Here is a 19,877-nt window from a genome sequence, read left to right as displayed (position 1 = left end):
AGGATTACAGGCATGAGCCAGGGGTGGCCCAGCAACTAGGTAACTAGGTGTGTCTTCTTCTTCTTCTTCTTCCTCCTCTTCCTCCTCTTCCTCCTCCTTCGGTAACTAGGTGTGTCGTCTTCTTCTTCTTCTTCTTCTTCTTCTTCTTCTTCTTCTTCTTCTTCTTCTTCTTCTTCTTCTTCTTCTTCTTCTTCTTCTTCTTTCTTCTTCTCCTTCTTCTCCTTCTCCTTCTCCTTCTCCTTCTCCTTCTTCCTGCTACTATAACTGATATTTGAGTACTTAACACAAGCCAGGAAGCATTCAAATCACTACACCAACTCCAATTCTTATACACAAGAGCCCTAAAAGTAAGTCATTTTATCAGGTCCACTCAACATATGCCCACTTAATATATTCTCCTCCCTCCCTGATACTGGGACTTGAAGTCAGCACTTTGTACTTTGCTAAGCAAGCACTCTCTATCTTAGGTCATAGCTCCAAACCCTTTTATTTCTTAGTTAATTTTTCAGATAAAACGTCAAGCTTTTTAGCCAGATCAATCTCAGACTTGATCATCCCATTTCTGCCTCTTGATTAGCTAGGATTAAGGTATGAACCATAACACCCAGCTTAGTATAGTTTTCATATCATCAACCGGAAACTGACATACAGATAGGTTAAATAATTTCTCCAAAAATTGCAGGGCAGGAAATAAAAGATATAAGAAGTTTAAACCTCCCAGTTGATAAATTAAGCAGTAAAAAAGGGATAAAGGTATAGTTTAGTCAGAGAGCACTTGCTTAGCACACATGATGTCACAGACTGAATCCCTAGTAACACACACACACACACACACACACACACACACACACACACACACACACACATGCACACACATACAATGTCATATATTGAATCCCTAGTAACACACACAAATTATTAATCATGTTTCTGAATTTTAAAAATATAAATGCTTTTCTTTTTTGTGGCACTGAGATTTGTGTCTGTGTGTGTGTGTGTGTGTGTGTGTGTGTGTGTGTGTGTGTGTGTGTGCGTGTGTGTGCATAACAACACTAGGGCTTTTTCATTCAAGGCTAGTGATCTACTATTACTGCCATATCCCTAGCAAGAATTAGATACTTTCGCTGTTCATTGGTGGCTCACACCTTGTAAGCCTAGCTACTCAAGAGGCTAATACCTTAAAATCTCTTTTCCAATTCAACTCACACAGGAAAATCCCTGAGACGTATATCTCCAATTAACTGCCAAAAGGCTGGGAGTGTTAGTGTTGTTGTTGTTTTCTTTTAGGAAGGGGTAAAGTGGGGGGACACAGAAATGGAGGGAAGATGGGTAAATAAATGCAGTTCATGGTATTCAGTACACGCTATGTAAAAAATGAACTATGCAACATATATGTACAACATTTTAATAACAATAAAATTACATATTAAAAAAAAACTTGACCAGGTGTCGGTGGCTCATGCCTATAATCCTAGCTACTCAGGAGGTTGAGATCTGAGGATTGAGGTTCAAAGCCAGCCCTGGCAGGAAAGTCTGTGAGACTCTTATCTCCAATAAAACACCAGAAAACCAGAAGTGGTGCTGTGACTCAAGTGGTAGAGTGTTAGCCTTGAGCTGAAAAGCTGAGGGACAGCAGCAAGGCCCAAAGTTTAAGCTCCATGACCAAAAAACAAAAACAAAAACAAAAAAAAACCTGGAAGTGGAGTTATGGCTCCAATGGAGGAGTGCCAGGCCTGAGCAAAAAAGCTAAGCAACAGCATCTAGGCCCTGAGTTCAAGCCCAGTATTGCCACACACATTTGTCTAAAGACCAAATTAACCTAGTTATACTCCAAACCGAACACATTCATGATTGGACATACTGTGGTATGGTAAAAGGTAATTCCAAGCTTTGTGCTCATGGCTCATGCCTATAATCCTAGCTACTCAGGAGACTAGAATTGCAATGCAGAGCCAATTTGAGCAGAAAAATCCTTAAGACTCAATCCAATTAACCAGCAAAAAAGCTGGAAGTCATAGCATGGCTCAAATGGTAAAGTACCAACCTTGATTTTGAAAACAAAAGGCTGAGTAAGTGTATACGGTCTTCAATTTAAGCCTTGGTAGTGGGGTGTGGAGGGTTGATAGCTCTGGGGGAAAGGCATTGTTACAGCTTTCTGGAAGTGAGGCTGGCCCCACAGTCACCAGCTCATAGGAGGCAGTGCCAGCCCATGCACCAAAGCCCCCGCTTCTCCCCCGTCCACATGGTTCCCTGCACTTTTGAAGGTGGCCTAGAAGGCCAGCAGCCTACAAAGGAGTGGTCAGCAGGAAAGTGTTGGACAGTTTAGCTGGTAGGCCCACTGAGCTGCAGGGAGTCCCAGGGAAGAGGGCTCAAGCCCACCTCCAGGGCTGTTCCTGGCATCCAGGGTAAGATCCTACAGCTTCCCTAGTGGACATGATCCCTCGGGGTGTCTGTCTCATGGGGTAGAAGTGCCTTCAGGTTAGTGTCTATGCTGAGCACAGAGAAGAGCTTTGTAAAGGAGCTAAGGGCACCCTGTGGGGTTGGGCTGGCCTGTAGCCTTATGCTCTGGCTATCTAGAGTATGATATGAAGGCCTAGCATAGAGCTCTAGCACCTCAGGTAGGTGGCCTGGGGCGGGCCCTGGCCCTTTTAGCTACCGCTGTCTCAGTGGATTCAGGTTACCTTATAAGAGCCTGGGCTGCTGGGAGGAGATAAGGTGGATGAGGAGTTCTGGGGAGATGATCTGTTAATAGGACAAGGCTGAATTATCGAGCATGTTTAAGAAATGCATTTCCATTACTTCCAAGAGCACGTGGGCCTGTAGATGAAGTGGGCACCATGGAGCAGGCCAAGAATGGCGGTGCCAGGCAGTGAGCAAGGAGGGTCTCCTCCAAACCCTTCCCCAAACCACTCCCTAGACTTGCTAATACACGCCCCATGCCCGAACTGTCCACCTGCTCCTTCCATTGGCCCAAGAGGGACCAGAGGCTGGAGGAGAGGCTTCCTCTCATCAGGAATTCCCCATTTACCCCTTCTTAACCAGAAGCCTGTCTGGAGGGACATGCCCCCAGAGCCAGCTCTACTATCCTCATCTGGAGATTGAAGCAATCTGATCCCCAATTCTGAAAGAGTTGTTCAAGTGGCAAAGGACGTGGAAAGACAAATTGGGAACAGGAGCAAGATCACCATCTCCACCTAGGTACTTAAGGCACTTGGCCTCCTCCCAGCCCACATCCTCAACTGGATTATGGATGACACAAGTCACTCCCAAGGTGTTGAGGGACTGACTACAAGATCCCAACTGCTCTTCTCCACAGAGGTCTGTGGTTGAGGTCAGGGAGGAAACTGAGAAGGGGTAAACCTATGTGCCTACAAGGTGGGGAGCCAACAGCTAAGTCCTGTTCATCCTGACTATGACTCAGAGGAAGGGCCTTGGCTGTGCAGCTGGTCACTACAGTAACCTTGAACGTGCCACCCACATAGGGAGACCGTTGTCTAGACCAATGACTATCCTAACAAGGGTGCCAGGGAAAGGCTTCTAAAAAGGATCACAGTAACTGGAGGAGGCCAACTCCACTCCCCTCGGATGGACAGAGGCTGCTGAGAAAACAACAAAAGCTGGTGGTACCTGGGCTGGGATTTGAAGATGAAGTCTACCAGAAGTGAGAATGTAGAAGACAGAACACAGGCCCATGGTCACACTCTGCCTAATCTAAGGCATAGATATCCACAGTCATTCACAGGAAGCCAGCTGCCAAGGCTCACACCTATAATCCTAGCTACTCAGGAGGCTGAGATCTGAGAATTGCTGTTGGGATCCAGCTGGGACAAAATCAAGCAAAAAGCTGGAAGTAGGAGCTGGGATGTAGCTCACTGGCAAAATGCTTGCCTAATAATTTCAGTGTCCTAGGTTCAATCCTTGGTACCAAAAAAGAAAAGGATTAAAAGAAAAAGCTGGGGGGGGCTGGGAAGGTGGCTCAATAGTAGAGCGCTTGCCTTGCATGCATGAGGCCCTGGGTTCGGTTCCTTAGCACCACATAAGCAAAACGAAAAAAGCCGGAAGTGGTGCTGTGGCTCAAGTGGTAGAGCGCTAGCCTTGAGCTGAAGAGCTGAGGGACAGCGCCCAGGCCCAGAGTTCAGGCCCCACGACCCGGCCCAAAAAGAAAAAGCTGGAACTGGGAGAGAGCTAAGGAAAGGGTGACATTGTCAAAGAAGAAATGTACTCATTACCTGACTTATGAAACTATAACCCCTCTATACATCACCTTAATAATAACAATTTTAAAATATATTTTAAAAACAGATGACGGTTCAAGTGGTAGAGGGCCAGTTATGAGCAAAGAGAAAGGGCAAGAACTTGAAGCCCTGAGTTCAAACTCTAGTACTTGCGCCAAAAAGCAACAAAAACCTTTCATTCTAATCTCTTAAACCCCGCAAGCTCACATTAGTGTCCTTACCCCAACATTCACACACACACACACACACACACACACACACAAGCACACACACATACACACACACACACACACACACATACACACACACACATACACACATTGATGAATAAGACATGCAAGTCCAGGAAAGGAAGCTCCTGAGCCCAAGGGCAGGTGGTAATGGGTGTCTGAGCAGATAGAGGAGGGGCAACCCCCAGCCAAGGTAGCGGAAGTTCCTGGGAAGGCTGCTCCCCATTTCCAGCCCTGCTAGCCTCTTGACCCTCCTCTCTTCCTCACATCCATACACACTCCTTCCCTCCTGCTGCCCCAGAGCCTGTCAGTACGGGTCAGCTGAAGGGGCAGGCAGCAGGCAACAGAGGCACAGACCAGCACGTTTACATGTGGCTGAAGAAGAGCCCTTATTCCCACTTCTCCCTGCATAGATAACCTCGACCTCTCTGCTATAAATCTGCCCTCCCTTTTACCACACTGCCTCCAGCCTCTCCCATCCCCTCCCTCCCCCTTCCTCCACCTCTCACCCTCCCTGCCCTCCCTGAGGAACAGTGAGCTCAGACTTTCCCATCAGCCTCCTAGGAATGATGGGAAGTGCTCGGGCCAGGAGGGTTGAGGGGGAGGCTGGGTATCCTGGGGCAGGACTCAAGTCTGCGCTTCCTGAAGCCCGGGCCACCAGAAGCACAGCCTTGTCTGTACTACTACACTTCTGGAGAAGGAAGGCTTAGACTGTGGGAACTGGCAAGGACTCACTTTACAGATAGGAAGACTGAGGCCCAGAAGAGGAGGGAAATGAGTGCTGGGAACAGGTTACCATGTTCCAGGTACCAATCAAAACTTTCACATTTCTTTTTCTTCTCTTGGTAGTAGTAGGATTTGAACTCAGGGCTTCACATCTGCTCAACTTGTATGGCTGGTGCTCTACCACTTGAGCCACATGTCCAGCCTGGCTTTTTGCTGGTTATTTCAGAGATAGAAGTCTTTCCTGCCTCGGCTAGATTTGGACCAGGACCCTCCAGATCTGATTACAGGTGTGAACCACACTGGTGGTTGTCTCGCTTAATTCACAACAACCCTGCAAGGAATGTGTGGTAGCCTGAATAATATCCCTTGGGCCCAGTCCTAATCCTAGGAGCTGTGACTATGTTACCTCACATGGAAGAAGGGACTCTGCAGAGGTGATTTAGTTAACAATGTGGAGATAGGGAAATTAGGTGGGAAGGGCCAATACAAATTATAAGAATCCTAGAGAGAAAAGACATGTGATGACAGGTGTGCTGAGAGACACTGGAAGAAGCCGTGTGGCTGGTGTTGATGATGGAGGACAGGGCCACAAGCCACAGAATGCAAGCAATGCCTCGAAGCAAGGGAATCTCTTCCCCCCCGAGATCTCTAGAAGGAATGCAACCCTACTGACCCATTGGAGTACTTTAAGAGAATAAATGTGTCACTAGGGTGACTAACACAGTCTTCCTGGTAAGGAAACTACGGCTCAGGTTTCAACCATAACTTCTACACTCCTCCTCCATAACACGGTGAATACTAGGAACTTCTCTGGAGTTTTCAGCTTAGCAGCTCCCCCCCCCAGAATATTAAGGGCAGGGAGAGAGTATAAGGAAGAGACAGGATCCGCTGCTGTCTGCTGAGGTTGAAGCAGGCAGGCAACTGAGAAAGTAAACATTTTGGGTCTACAAGAGGCTGGTTACTGTGATTTAGCCCTTCCGGAGCCCAAGGCAAAGTCCTGCTCTCCTGGCCAGGTCTCAGAGGAAGGACCCTGGCTATGCAGCTGGCTTACTTGCCAAGTGTTTGCAGGATTAGCGGAGATTAAACAAAATCTCCCATTAGCGGACTTTGAGCCGGCAAGAATCCCTAGCAGGAAAGCGCTTTATCGTTCAGCATTGGCTGTGAAGGAAAAGGAGTTCCCAGGGGCTGTGACTGGCCCAAGTTCTCCCCAGGAATAGACAGGTAGCAGAGTCTGGTTTTAGAATAATCAACAGCAGACTTCCTGCTACTAAATGCAATGAAAGCTACTGCATGGGTGACAGAAGACCAATACCGTGTAACTGCCCCCGGCATGGTCTCAATCCTTCTAGACTCAAAGAAGAACCCAATCTCCCCCACCACCACCCCAAGACCCTTCAAAACCTGGCCCCACCCACCCTCTGGCTTCCTCCCCCTCCCTCCAATCACACTGATCTCTGTGGTCCCTGGAATCACCAAACTCCTTCCCATTTGAGGAAGTCTCCCAAGACTCCAGCCCCACCAACTCTAGGGCCAAATGCACACAGGTGGAGAAATGACCGGCTCCAGCCACCCCTTCTTCCCCATGTGGAATGAGAAAGGGTTTGGGGATAGAGGTCAGCCAGTGAGACTGGGCTGGGAGGACGCAGGCAAGCCAACCATTTCCTGCACCTTTAAAGGACCCAAGGCCTGCCCCTTAGAGGCTAGAAATTTCCAGACACTTCTCCATACCCCGTGATATGGAACTGGGGCCCTTATGAAATATCACCCTCCTCAAGACATGCACAAGGACAAGGAGACCCAAAGCCCCCTGAGCCCCAGTATGTGGCTAAGGGATCAGCACTCACTTGAGCAAGAACCAAACCTCTCTGCTCCTCATATCTACAATGGAAATAACACACCTGTCTTCATGCATGTGTCCCTCGTGCTGGAGCATGGTGAAGCCCATGAGGAATGAAAGCTCCTCTTACCATTGAGAGAGCCAGGCTGGGACACTGGAATCCCAGTCAGTTTCACTCCTCCCAGCCCCTCAGTGCTGGCTGGGGAGCTCTACCTCTGCAGCAAAACCTTGCAATTACCCAATAGGCCAGGAGTGGTGGTGCGTGCCTGTAATCTCAGCTGAGGGAAATGGAGGTGGGAGGATCTTGGTCTGAGGCCAGCCTGGGTAAAAGTAAGAAATGTTATCTGAAAAATAAATAAGAGTGGGGGCTGGGAAGGTGGCTCAGTGGTAGAGCGCTTGCCTTGGATGCCTGAGGCCCTGGGTTCGATTCCTCAGCACCACATAAGCAAAAAGAAAAAAAGCCTGAAGTGGTGCTGTGGCTCAAGTGGTAGAGCGCTAGCCTTGAGTTGAAGAGCTGAGGGACAGCGCCCAGGCCCAGAGTTCAGGCCCCACAACCGGACCCAAAAAATAATAAAATAAAATAAATAAATAAGAGTAAAAAGAGACTGGAGATGTGTTTCGAATAGTCGCACATTTGCATAGCAAGTAGCACATTGCATAGCAAGGCCCTGGGTTCAATCCTCAGTCTCAAAAGAAAAGAAATTAAAAGCAGAGCTAAGCAAAGCAAAGAGAAAAAAGAAAATCTCACGAAGCACATACTGCAAACATTCATGACACATACTCTGGAGCCCTGGCAGGGTTGGGCTAGAATTTATACTCTCCAGAGAGAGCCTGGAGATCAAAACAGTGACTATTAAAACATTCCCTTCCCTATGATCTAGTGCAATAGATTCCATTTACCCCCCAGGCTGAACTTCCAGGGGTCCCCTAGAGAGCTGTGCCCTGAGCTGTCTCTAGTTTCCGCTTCTGGACCACCAAGGCCTTGGCTCTCAGCTTCACTTTGCTGACAATTAAAGGGAGTAGGGGGTTAGCACTTGTCTGACAGAACAAGCTAAGCTACAGAAACTCCAAATACAAAATGGATTTCCCGGGGCTGGGAAGGTGGCTCAGCGGTAGAGCGCTTGCCTTGCATGCATAAGGCCCTGGGTTCGATTCCTCAGCACCACATAAGCAAAAAGAAAAAAGCCAGAAGTAGTGCTGTGGCCCAAGTGGTAGAGCGCTAGCCTTGAGCTGAAGAGCTGAGGGACAGCGCCCAGGCCCAAAGTTCAGGCCTCACAACTGGACCCCCCCCAAATAAAAACAAAAACAAAAAAAATGGATTTCCCAACTTTCAAACTGACAGATCATGTGGCAGGAGGAATGGACTATTCACCGAGCACTTCCTACGGTGAGTGCTGTCCTGGGTTTTCCATGCAGCATCTCACAGGAACCTCCCAGCATTGATGCAAGGGCTGTTAGTCTTGTCTCACATAAGAGGAAGCCACGTTTCCAGAGGCTAAACCATGTGCTCAGGCCTCAGCTAGACAGGCCAGCCTCCTGCCTGCCTCAGCTCTGAGTAGTCTGTTCCTCTTCTACAGCAGTGCAGACTCGGTAGGGTCTTTTGGAAGGGAAGGACCCTAGACTAGGATCACAAAATCACAAGACCCAGTGACAGCCTCTCAGCCACCTTCAGGGCTTGTGGCATATCTCCATCCTCCCAGCTTCATCTCGCCTCAGCCTTCCTGGAGGCTTGGTATTAATAACTATAACTGCAGAAGTAACACCCAGTGATGCTGACACCTCCGTGTGGACAACACCAACAGAATTCACACCCGCCGCACCTCTGACGGCTGCCTCCTGTGAGCGCAGCTAGGTCCAGCCCTGCACTAGGCCCTGCTCTGCCTGTGCTGCTCTCCAGAGCAACAGCCCCCTGCACATCTCTTTCAGGTGACCATGAGGCCATGTGGTGGCTATGGAAACCCCAGAGGTGGGCACAGCACTGGCACCTGACCGCACAATGTCACTCCACACCAGCCTCTGCCAGGCACTGCGCTCAGAGCTGTGCTAAGCATCATATTTGGTCCTTACAATTACTCACTCCCATGCACAGATGAGACTCAGAAAGAGAAAGTGACTTGCCCAAGGTTGCCTAACCGACAATGGAAATCCAGCTGGGACTCATACTCAGGACAGCTACACAATTGTGGGTCTTATGCAAAATGAAAGCATGGAACCCCTTGGGCAGCTGTCAGGGCATGGATAACAGAGCATTAGACCAATTGGGAGCCAACCAGAGCACAGGTCCCAGGCAGCTCCCTCCCTTCCATGAAGCCTCACCTGCCTGGGCACCCAGGTGTCCTGACCCCAGGGCCAACACCAGGCTGTTCCCTTTGTTGATCAGGGCAAAGGTCCCACAGACAGCGGGTTGCACAGGAAGCAGGGGGTCAGGTCTCTGCTCTGGGCACCTCTGTAAACATCCTCCCCAGTAGATATGGGGGAACCTGGGAACCTGCACTTTTAGCTACTGCATTTCCTTTTTCTTTCTTTCTGGGGCTTGAACACAGGGCCATCCTTTAGCTTTAGCACTCAAGGCTGGCACTGGACCACTTGAACCATATCTCTACTTCTGGTTATTTGCTGGTTAGAGATAAGAGACTTTCATGGGCTTTCCTGCCCAGGCTAGCTTTGAACCATGATCCTCAGATCATAGCCCTCAGTATAGCCAGGAATACAGGTGTGAGCTACCAGCATCCAGCCTACCTGCTGCATTTCTAAAGTAGGTCCTGATTTCGTGGCCCAAGACACCAAGACTGAGCTACAAGGCCTGAGAGTGAGTGTTCGGGCCTCAGTCCAAATAGCCAGTACTGTAAAGGAAGGAGGAGAGAGGAGACTGGAGTGTAGAGAAGAAGGGGAGGAAAGAGTTAAACAGTGCCATGACCTGGTTCCAATTTCATGACACCCCAGCCAGAAAGACTTGATTCTTATTGTCCATGCAAGCACTACACAGGAGCCAGTCATTTTCCCCAAATTGTGCGGGTCAGAATTTAACCTGATTCTGTCTTACACGTCGGCACCAGCCTGTTTCAATCACAGCTGGGCCCAGCAGGTCCCAGATACCATAACCTGCTCCTCAGGGAGCAGAACCAAACTCTTGGGAGGATTAGAAGAGCGCCAAACCCCATGGGCCCTAGGAGCTTCCTGGTCCACTGCCTGCCTGCCCTCCAAGCCCTGGACTGCAGCACAAAGACCTGGGACCAGCTGAGGAGGCTAATCGGTGGCATCATCTGGGCGCAAATCACAGCCCTTCTTTTCAGCGTTCCGCTGTCCACTTCCTCCCATACATCCTACGAATCGTGTGCTTTTTTAGTTGGCAAAAGCTATCTAGCCCTCCCTCTTTGCCTGTCTTCCCAACTCTTACTCATCCCTCAAAACCTAGCTCATCTGTACTTCCTGTGGCAAGTGCTCTCTTAGGACTTTGTCTGCCATTACTGCTCCACCATTCCACCCTCTGCTTCCCTGACAGCTCTTGCCACCATCTATCCCACCAGTATGTGCTAATAAGCATCTGCAGTGTTGGGCACTTACAAAATGGAGTAGGAGGGGTGAGAGGAGGCAGCCAGAGGGTACGCAGGGGAGTATCAGATGCCAGTTAAGGATTAGATTCAAATTCTACATTCTGGGTCTCTCCTGAGGTGGAAGAGCAAACCTCTATCCCTACGCAAAGTGGCTGCTGAGGTGACTCCAAACTATTCCCCAAAGAACACAGGGCCTGCTATGTGCCTTTTGGCTATGATTCTCTAGCAAACAGAGGCCCTGAGGGGGAAGAATGAGTTCAAAGTACATTGAGAGCAGCAGGCAGCCCTACAATGGCCTGCAGCCTCTGCGCCCAGGGTTTCACACAGAAGAGGGAGAAAGAAGGACCCTCCACGGGCTGAAAAGGAACCGAGAGCTGCTCTGGAAAGCCACAGCCCACAGAAGCCCCAGGCGGAGTGGATGGCTGGTGCCTGCCCAAGGCTGGAGCAAAGCCAGGCTGGCAGAGGAAACATCTTGAGCGGCACCGGGAGGAAGGGAAGAGGAATGAAGAGGAAAAGAGCCAGACACGCAAACTCCTCTGCCACCTCCGTCCAACCAAAACAGAATCCCCAGTCCTGTGGGGGAAAGGAAGAGGGGAAACTTGGGGCCCAGGGTGGGGGGCTGGCACGTGGCGCTGGGGCTGGAGCCTCTGGGCAGCTCCAGGGCCAGGTGGATTTTATCTAGTAACTCCTACTCCTTCTAAAGACCCCATGGAGATGCCCAGTGCTTCTCAAAGCCCCAGCCCTAACCCTGGGGCTCCAACCCCATCATTGTCTTCTCCATCACCTATACACACCTTCACTTATACACGCACATACACATAAACACATATCCACACATTCAGGCATAAACTCAAAATATTACAGAGTAATAGTAGTATTAGAAGGGAGAAGAGGCCTACCTTTTGGCAAACTCAGAGCCTGCTGGAAACTCAAGCAGCCCATAGGATGGGGCACCAGCTCAGAGATTACTCAGGACCCCCCCAGACAAACAGGCAAGGGCCCATTCCTCCTACCTACCTCAAAGCCAGTGTCATACACCCGTCAGCCTAGCTACTGCGGAAGCTGAGATCTGCTGCTGGAGGTTCAAAGTCAGCCCAGAGATACCAGCAGCTCAAGCTTTGTTACTGAGGAGGCTGAGATCTGAGGACTGTGGCTGGAAGCCAGCTCAGGCAGGCAGAAAATCCATGAGACTCTTATCTCTAATTAACCACCAAAAGGCTAGAAGTAGAACTATGACTCAAGCCATAAGCAAGCTGTCAGCACCAGCCTTGAGCACAAATAAAAATAAAAACAAAATTAAAATAAAGCTAAATATGAGTGAGAAGCCCTAAGTTCAAGCCCCTCAATACTGGTGTGTGCATGTGCACATGCATGCACACACACACACACACACACACACACACACACACACACACACACACACACGTGCATGCGCTTTTTTTCCTGACCTCATCTGAGCTACTAGAAACTGTTGGAGCTTAGAAGCTCTTCTCCCATTCAGTGTATCCTGGGGAACCAGGCTGCAGTGGTAAAAGCCTCTGTTCACCAGGGCATCAGCCAAGGGACCTCTCTCTCTCTCTGTTCATCTCTCTCTCTGGCTGTTCATTTGTACAATGGGGGTGATACCTCTGGGGGCTAAATGACCATGTTATCAGTCTTGCATGTGTGTGTGGGGGGGGGGTGTGTCCTGGGGCTTGAACTCAGGGTCTGGGCACTGTTCCTGAGCTTCTTTTACTCAAGGCTAGCATGCTACCACTTGAGCCACAGCACCACTTCTGGCTTTTTCTGTGTCTGTGGTACTAAGGAATCGAACCCAGGGCTTCATGCATCCTAGGCAAGCGCTTTACCACTAAGCCACATTCCCAGCCACTTCCAGCTTTTTGGTGGTTAACTGGAGATAAGGGTCTCACAGATTTTCCTGCACTGACTGGTTTAAAACCATGATCATCAGATCTCAGTCTCCTGAGTAGCTAGGATTACAAGTGTGAGCCACCAAAGTGTGGCTTTGTTCTTTGTATTATTAATAATATTAGACAAATATTATGGAATGCTGGTCACATGGCAGACACGGTGGATAACCTGACTTATTGTGACTAGGGCAGTGTAATGTCATAATTCCAGTCTCTATGAAGCTTCTCATCCATTGGGAAGATAACAGGACTATGCACTATGTAAGTCCAGGAGTACTGTGGTCCAGATCACTCTGATAGCAGACTACCATGCATCCTCTCAATGGGCAGCCCTTCCAGATTGACATCAACAAACAAAGAACAGGTGATTCTCAAAAATGCCATAAAATTCAGCACTCCAAGAGCTCAGGATGGTGACCAACCAGCCTGAGGAGTCAGAGAAGGTTTCCTCAAGTGAGTGATGGCACAGGTAGGAGCCCAAGGCTATTGGAGGACAAGGATGCTACCTAGAGATGACACAAAACAGAACCTGCAGGGAGGAGCTTCTGCTGAAAAGAAATGGGGCACACTGAAGGTGAGAGGGAGGCAGAGGAGAGAAGCTGGGTGAGGCAGAAAGCAGGATCTGCTCACCAGCAGGTCTGGCCAGCCATCTAGATTTTATGTCACTGCCATGACACATAGGCAGGGTTCTGGCAGAGACTTGACACCATGGGATCATGCTGTGATACGCTCCCCAGATGGAGCTGGTTGGAAAACGGAAGGACAGAGGAGGCTGAGAAGGAACTCAAGGAAGCAAGGAGGGGCCAGGCCCCACACAATCCCTCTGGGTTTAAGTCCTGATCTGCTATTTGTCAGCTTGGAAACTTGTCAGAGCCCCAGTTTTCTCTTCAGAAAAATGGAGATCACAACAAAACTGGCCTTTTTGGATTAATTGTGAAGATTAATTGAGCAACTTTATATATGTAAAGAATTCAGCAAAGAACTAGGCACCTTCTAGTGGGCTCATGCTTATAATAATCCTAGCACTCAGGAGGCTGAGATCTGAGAATCATGGTTCAAAGCCAGCCCAGGCAACAAAGTCTGTGAGCCTCTTGTCTCCAATTAACCACCAAAAAGTCATAAGTGGAGCAGTGGGTCAAGTGGTAGAGCACTAGCTTCAAACAACAACAACAACAAAAAAGTTGAGGGATGGTACCCAAATCCCTAAGTTCAAGCCCTAGAACCAGAAATAATCATAATCATAATCATAGCACAATACCCTATCCATAAGAAATGCTGTGATTAAATTAAGCTGGAATCATTTCTTTAGCTGAAAGACAAAAGTGGCTCAGATTCAGAAGGTAGCAATGACAGGAGGACAGGAGGGGAGAGAAAGAAATTGATTCCAGATATAGAATACACAAGTGTCCCCAGCATTCAACTACACCTTCCCTTGTGCCATCTGCAATCACATGAGAGACACGTGCCAGAAGTATCCTCAAATTCCCAAACTCCCCAAATTCCTGACCCTCAGAAACCACAAGTGATAATGAAAGGATTGGTGTTACTTTGAGTTCCTCAGTTTGGGGGTAACTTGTTATACAGCCAAAGATAAATAGAGAAACTCTCACAGAGATTTCCCTGGAGATCATCTGGAGAAGAAAAAGCTGCAAGAAGTAGTAAAGAACTGGGCAAGTGTGCAGGGAAGAGGGAAAAGGGGCAAAGCCTGGCCTGGGACTTGTGGGCGTGCAGGGTCTGGCTGGGCGGTGGATGGGATCACTTCTAAGAGAATCACCTCAGCATTGCGACCCATCACAAGCAACTTGGGAAGGAAGTAGTCAGATTACCTGTGGAACATCCACTTGTAGCCAGAAGGACAAACAGCAACAACTGTTTCAAATGCTCTTTCTAAAAGAGGAGGTTAGGAACTAGTTATCTGTGTTTAGTCTCAGAGGAAAGGCTGCTACAACTGTTGATGCTTAAATTATTATTGAAAAGTATATGCTTGTTGATTTCACTGTGCCCTTGGAAATCATGCTGGGTTGTCCACAGCATGAGTCTAAGGGAACTCAGCAATGGGTACCAGATGGAAGGGGAGCTCTTGCCTACTCTGTTCTCTTGGTACTCCAAGTCCAGGACAGTACCAACACATGGGCACTCAGTGAGCACCTACAGAGTGAATGAGTGAATGGCCCATATCTGCTTTGAACCTGTGTCCACAGTAGATATGGGTCATTCATTCATTCACTTTTCAGTCCTCAGGTGAGGATGAGGTCTGGCCCCACTCCACATCTCCTGGGCTCAGGACAAGACCTTATACCAAGGAGCTGTTAGCAAAGGCCATGAAGGGATGGCTCATGCAAATAAGGGATGTCTCAAGCTGCCAAAGTTCTAGGCCTAGGGCCCCAGAAGAGTGAGGAAAAAAGGATCAAGGAGAGGAGGAGTCAACCTAAGAACCTAGACAGCATCATTCAGCCAGACCCACTGCTTCTCTAGCCCCTTCTTCTCCCCTGGGACTCTGACCATTTGGTCCTTCCAGAGCCCACACAGGAGTTCTGGAAAGTTCCAACTGTTGTGTCTTCACTCAAGAAATAGTCATTGAGAGCCTGGTACTGATGGCTCACATTTGTAATCCCAGCTACTCAGGAGGCTTAGATCTGAGGATCATGATTCAAAGTCGGCCTGGGCACAATAATTTATGAGACTCTTATTTCCAATTAACAAGCAAGAAGCTAGAAGTAGAGGTGTCGCTCAAGTGTTAAAACACCAATCTTGAAGGAGAAAACCAAGAGTGCAAGACCCCCTGAGTTCAGGCCCCAGGTACACACACACACACACACACACACACACACACACACACACACACACACACACACACACACGTGAATGTTTTAGAAGGAGAGGGAAAGGGCAAGCTCCTTCCTAGAATGTCTCTTCTCAATCTCCAGCAGCATAGGTGTCTGGAAAGAAGGGACGAGGTGCAGACCACCCAGACAGATCGGTGGAGGGGGAGAGGGAAAATGAAGAGTTAGAGACTCCTTGGGACTGGAAGGAAGACATTAGTACAAGACTCAAGGAGGATTTTGTGAGAGAGAGCAGGAATATCACCTTGGTCAGGTGACACTGTGTGTGTGTGTGTGTGTGTGTGTGTGTGTGTGTGTGTGTGTGTGTATTCATTGTCACCTGGGGGTGGGTACATGACAGTACAGGAGTGATGATTAAGTGTGGCAGTGGGGGAGGTGTAGATACAGGTTGACAGAGGCGGAGGGGCAGTGCCTAGAATCATGTTTTGTCCAGGATCTCTGAGGTCATACTCAGCCTGAATGATCCCCTCTTCCCCAAGCTTGCCAGTCCTCAAAAGACAGACCACTCCTCATCATTAAATCTCAGCAGGATGACAGCTTAGGCCATGCCAATACAAGTGAATGGGTTCTGTGACCCCCTACTAAGGCCAGATGTGGCCAAGGCCACCACATCTGGGCTTGTACTTACCCTCCTCAGCTCCCTCAAAGCATGTCCCAGCACTTCTCAGATCCTTTGGGGCCTCTGAGAGCCCTTCTGGGTCTCATAGCCCATGGTTATCTGCACTGACCTTGCTAGTATTCACCCCTGCAGCAAAAACCCCAGCCTTAACTAAGGCTTGTTCAGCTCTAGGTCTGAAGGCCAGAAAAATGCTCAGAAAAAAGATCTTGAGAGCTCAGCCAGCCTGATGGTCCATGACAGGTAGGGAGACCAAGGCCCAGGTTCCCTCAAGCCTAGCACATCAGTCCCCAGACGTTTGAAAGGCTGGGGAGGCAGCACCTGCTCAGACAGCTCAGGAGAAGCAGGCGAGGACCTGAGAGCTTCTCATTAGCAGCTGAAGCTGCAGGTGCGGTGAGGAGGAGGAAGATGCCGTGCAGGGCAGCAGGCTGGCTCCTCTGCCAGGATGTCAGGCAGCGCCTGACATCAGAGCAGGCACTGAGTCATGTGTGCAGCTGTGTCCCCAGAATCCCGCCCAAGGCCTGGCTCCGTGTGGGTACCCAGCAAACGAACAAATAAACAGAACGGTGAATGAAAGATAATGATCACAGCTACCATGCAAGTCTTACTTCGTGCCACTTTACAAATATTAACTCATTTAATCCTCAGGCAAGCTTTGAGATTCCCATAATCAAAGATTAAATTCCCCACAATAAAAGCTTTATTATCCCTCCCCTTTTTATAGCTGGAGAAACTCAAACAAAGAGAGGATAAATAATAATCTGCAAGGGCCAGACAGCTTTGGAGCCTGTCAGTCTTGCTTTAGAACTGCTATAGCTTCAGGATGATCTATCTGAGTGTGAACCAAACGTTGGTATATTGGGAAGTTGGTCCCTAGTGTGGAGCTGTTGAGATGTAGAGGAGATGAGAGATGAGGTTGGCTGGGAAAGAGTGCATGTTTTGTCAATGCAAGGTACTGGGCTTCATTCTTAGCACCAAAAAGGGAGGAAGAAGAGGAGGAAGAAAAGAAGGAGGATGAAAAGGAGGAAGAGGAGGAGGAGGAGGAGGAGGAGGTGGCAATGGTGGCTGGGCCAGGTGCTGTTCACTTACTCCTGTAATCCTAACTATTCAGGAGGCTGAGATCTGAGAATCAAGGTTTAAGGCCATCCAGGGCAGGAAAGTCCATGAGACTCTTATCTCCAACTAAGCACCAAAAAAGCCAGAAGTGGAGCTGTGGCTCAGGTAGCAGAGCACTAGGCTTGAGGGGAAAAAAAGCTCAGGAATAGTGCCCGGACCCCAGACCCTGAATTCAAGCCCCAGGACTAGTGAAAGGAAAGAAAAAGGAAGAAAAAGGAAGGAAGGAAGGGAGGGAAGGAGGGAGGGAAGGTAGGCAGGCAGGCTGGAGATGTAGCTGAGTGTATGCTTGCCTTGCATGGGCAAGGTCCTGGGTTCAATAGATGAATCAAAGAAAGGAAGGGAGAGGAAGAAGAGGAGGAAGGTAGGGAAGGGTGAAACCAGTAAGAGGCATTTTGGTCTTTATGGGAACTGCCTTCAGAAGGAATTAAGGTCATTTTCTTGGGACTTTGGGTTGTTTTAATTTGTTTTATTTTGTTAGGGGGAGGAGGATGGGGCTTGAACTCAGGGCCTTGTGCTCTCACTTGTTTTGTTTGGCCAGTCCTGGGGCTTGAACTCTGGGACTAAGCACTGTCCCTGAACATCTTTTGCTCAAGGCTAGCATTCTACCCCTCACTTGGCTTTTTCACTCAAGGTTAATTCTCTACTGCTTTAGTCACACCTACATCTCTAGCTTTTTGCTTGTTAATTAGAGATTAAAAAAAAAATCTCACAGACTTTTCAGCCTAGGCTGGCCTTGAACTTCTATTCTCAGATTTCAGCCTCCTAAGTAGCTAAGATTTATAGGCATGAGTCAAAGGTGCCTGGCTTTTTTGAGTTCTTGAAAGAGTGAATGTAACCCTGAAATGGCTCTCTGGCTTCTTGTGTTACTGTGATGCTCCTACCAAGATGCCATCCACCTTGAATTCCAAGAATCCTTCACCAGAGCCTAGCCTATGCTAGTACTATGTTTTGCAACATCCAGAACTTTGAGCTAAATGAACCTCTTGCCTTTATAAAATACCCAGAACTGGGGATTCTCTGACAGTAACAGAAAACAGACTAATAATAAGATCTTAATTGCTAAGCTACTCCTTACTCTCCAGTTAACCTGTTACCCCCTCTGACACCCCTCCTTCTTCAACAGCCTAACCCTAACACCCTCTTAACCTCCTGACATATATTGCTAGTATTATCACTATTATTACTGATCTTAAACCACAAGTTATTGAGGTGTATGGTACCTAACATACTATCAACCATTGAAAGTGAAGAACTCAGTGACATTTAGTAATTTCACAATGTTGTGCAAAACCACAGCCTCTATCTGGTTCTACCACATTTCATCAAAGCAATCCCTTACCGACTAAGTAGTTTCTCCCCATGTCTACTCTCCCGAGCCCTTGAAAGCCAACAATGCCTGCCGTCTGTCTCTACAGATTCATCTATTCTAGATATTTCTTTTTTTGGGGGGGGTGGGGGGAAGAGTCTGGTCGTGGGGCCTGAACTCTGGGCCTGGGCGCTGTCCCTCAGCTCTTCAGCTCAAGGCTAGTGCTCTACCACTTGAGCCACAGCACCACTTCCGGCTTTTTTCTTTTTGCTTATGTGGTGCTGAGGAATCGAACCCAGAGCCTCAGGCATGCAAGGCAAGCGCTCTACCACTGAGCCACCTTCCCAGCTCCTATTCTAGATATTTCATGCAACGTGTTTTTCATAACTTTGGTATCTGGCTTCCTTCCCTTAGCAGTGTTTTCATGGCAAGGCTGCTTTATAGCTAAAGAATAACCTACTTTATCTTATTTCTTTTTCTCAATTGAATAATATTTGTGGCATGGTCACACCACAGTTTGTGTGTCTATTAGGCTACAGTTCCCACTTTGTGCTATCATGAATACTCAGCTACTGCAGGCTACTCTTCCCCCACTGTTAAGGAGGAAGGACTTCTGTTCGGTTCCTATCCCCCAGAAGACAGTCCTGGGGTTCTTTGTGGTGCAGGTGGTGACCTGGGCCAAAAACCCTCACCACTCAAATGAGACTCTCTCCCCTTTATAGCATCCCACCAGCATTGTTCACCTCACACTTCACATCTTTCCTAGGTCTGTTTCCATACACCAGGCTCCAGGCAGGGTACAGATGACATGATGTGTGTAGCTCAAGCTGAGCTTCAGACTTCATTATAGCCTCCAAAGCCTGAGAGCTGCCATCCCACCCCTGGGGGACAGCTCCTACCCCACCAAAAGGTTCCAGGACTCAGGTCCAAGGGCCAGGTACCTCTATGTCTAAAGTGGGCCCAGGCTGTGATGTCTAACTCCTTTCTTCACTGAGTCTGTTTTCCTCCCTGGAAAGGATGGCCCCCAGCAGGTGGCTCCAGAGATCTGCACGGTAAGTCTGGACAGCAGGAATGGCTGGGCTGGAAGCCAGCAGAAAAACAGAACTCAGAGCTCTGAGGGGGAAGGGCATGGGAGCAGCTTGTTAGTGAGGGGTTCCCATGTCAGTCTGAGCCTTTACTACTCAATCCTAGCCAGCTTAGTCAAGAATCCCCACTATCTCTTTAGGAGCATACACTCAAGCCAGGCCTTCTCTGGACCATCCATCCCCCAAAGAAGGGCTTGAGTATATAGGCTGAAAATCCAAAGGTGTCCGCATCAACAGGATTCCAGAAATGGAATTCTCAACGAGATCTTACATGTGCTGGTGACTATCACCTGATCAAAATACAAGTGTCCACAAAATACCTTAAAATTACCTTCAGGGTAGAAGGTGTATATGAGACATACATGATTTGTGGCTTAAGATGGGACTTCGGTCCCATCTCATTAGTATATGCAGATAAT

General features: G+C 48.6%; 1 protein-coding gene across 2 annotated transcripts in view; it reads right to left on the bottom strand.

Annotated features, from left to right (window-relative positions):
* Arrb1 (arrestin beta 1) overlaps positions 1-19,877 on the bottom strand; it is an 80,495-nt gene that overhangs the window by 38,222 nt on the left and 22,396 nt on the right. The window lies entirely within an intron of this gene.

The sequence above is a fragment of the Dipodomys merriami genome, unplaced genomic scaffold (assembly GCF_024711535.1).
Source record: "Dipodomys merriami isolate MVZ:Mamm:240054 unplaced genomic scaffold, mDipMer1.0.p SCAF_25, whole genome shotgun sequence".
NCBI classification, from domain to species: Eukaryota; Metazoa; Chordata; class Mammalia; order Rodentia; family Heteromyidae; genus Dipodomys; species Dipodomys merriami.
Note: the sequence above shows the minus strand (reverse complement) of the source record. Positions and strands in the feature narration are given on the sequence as shown.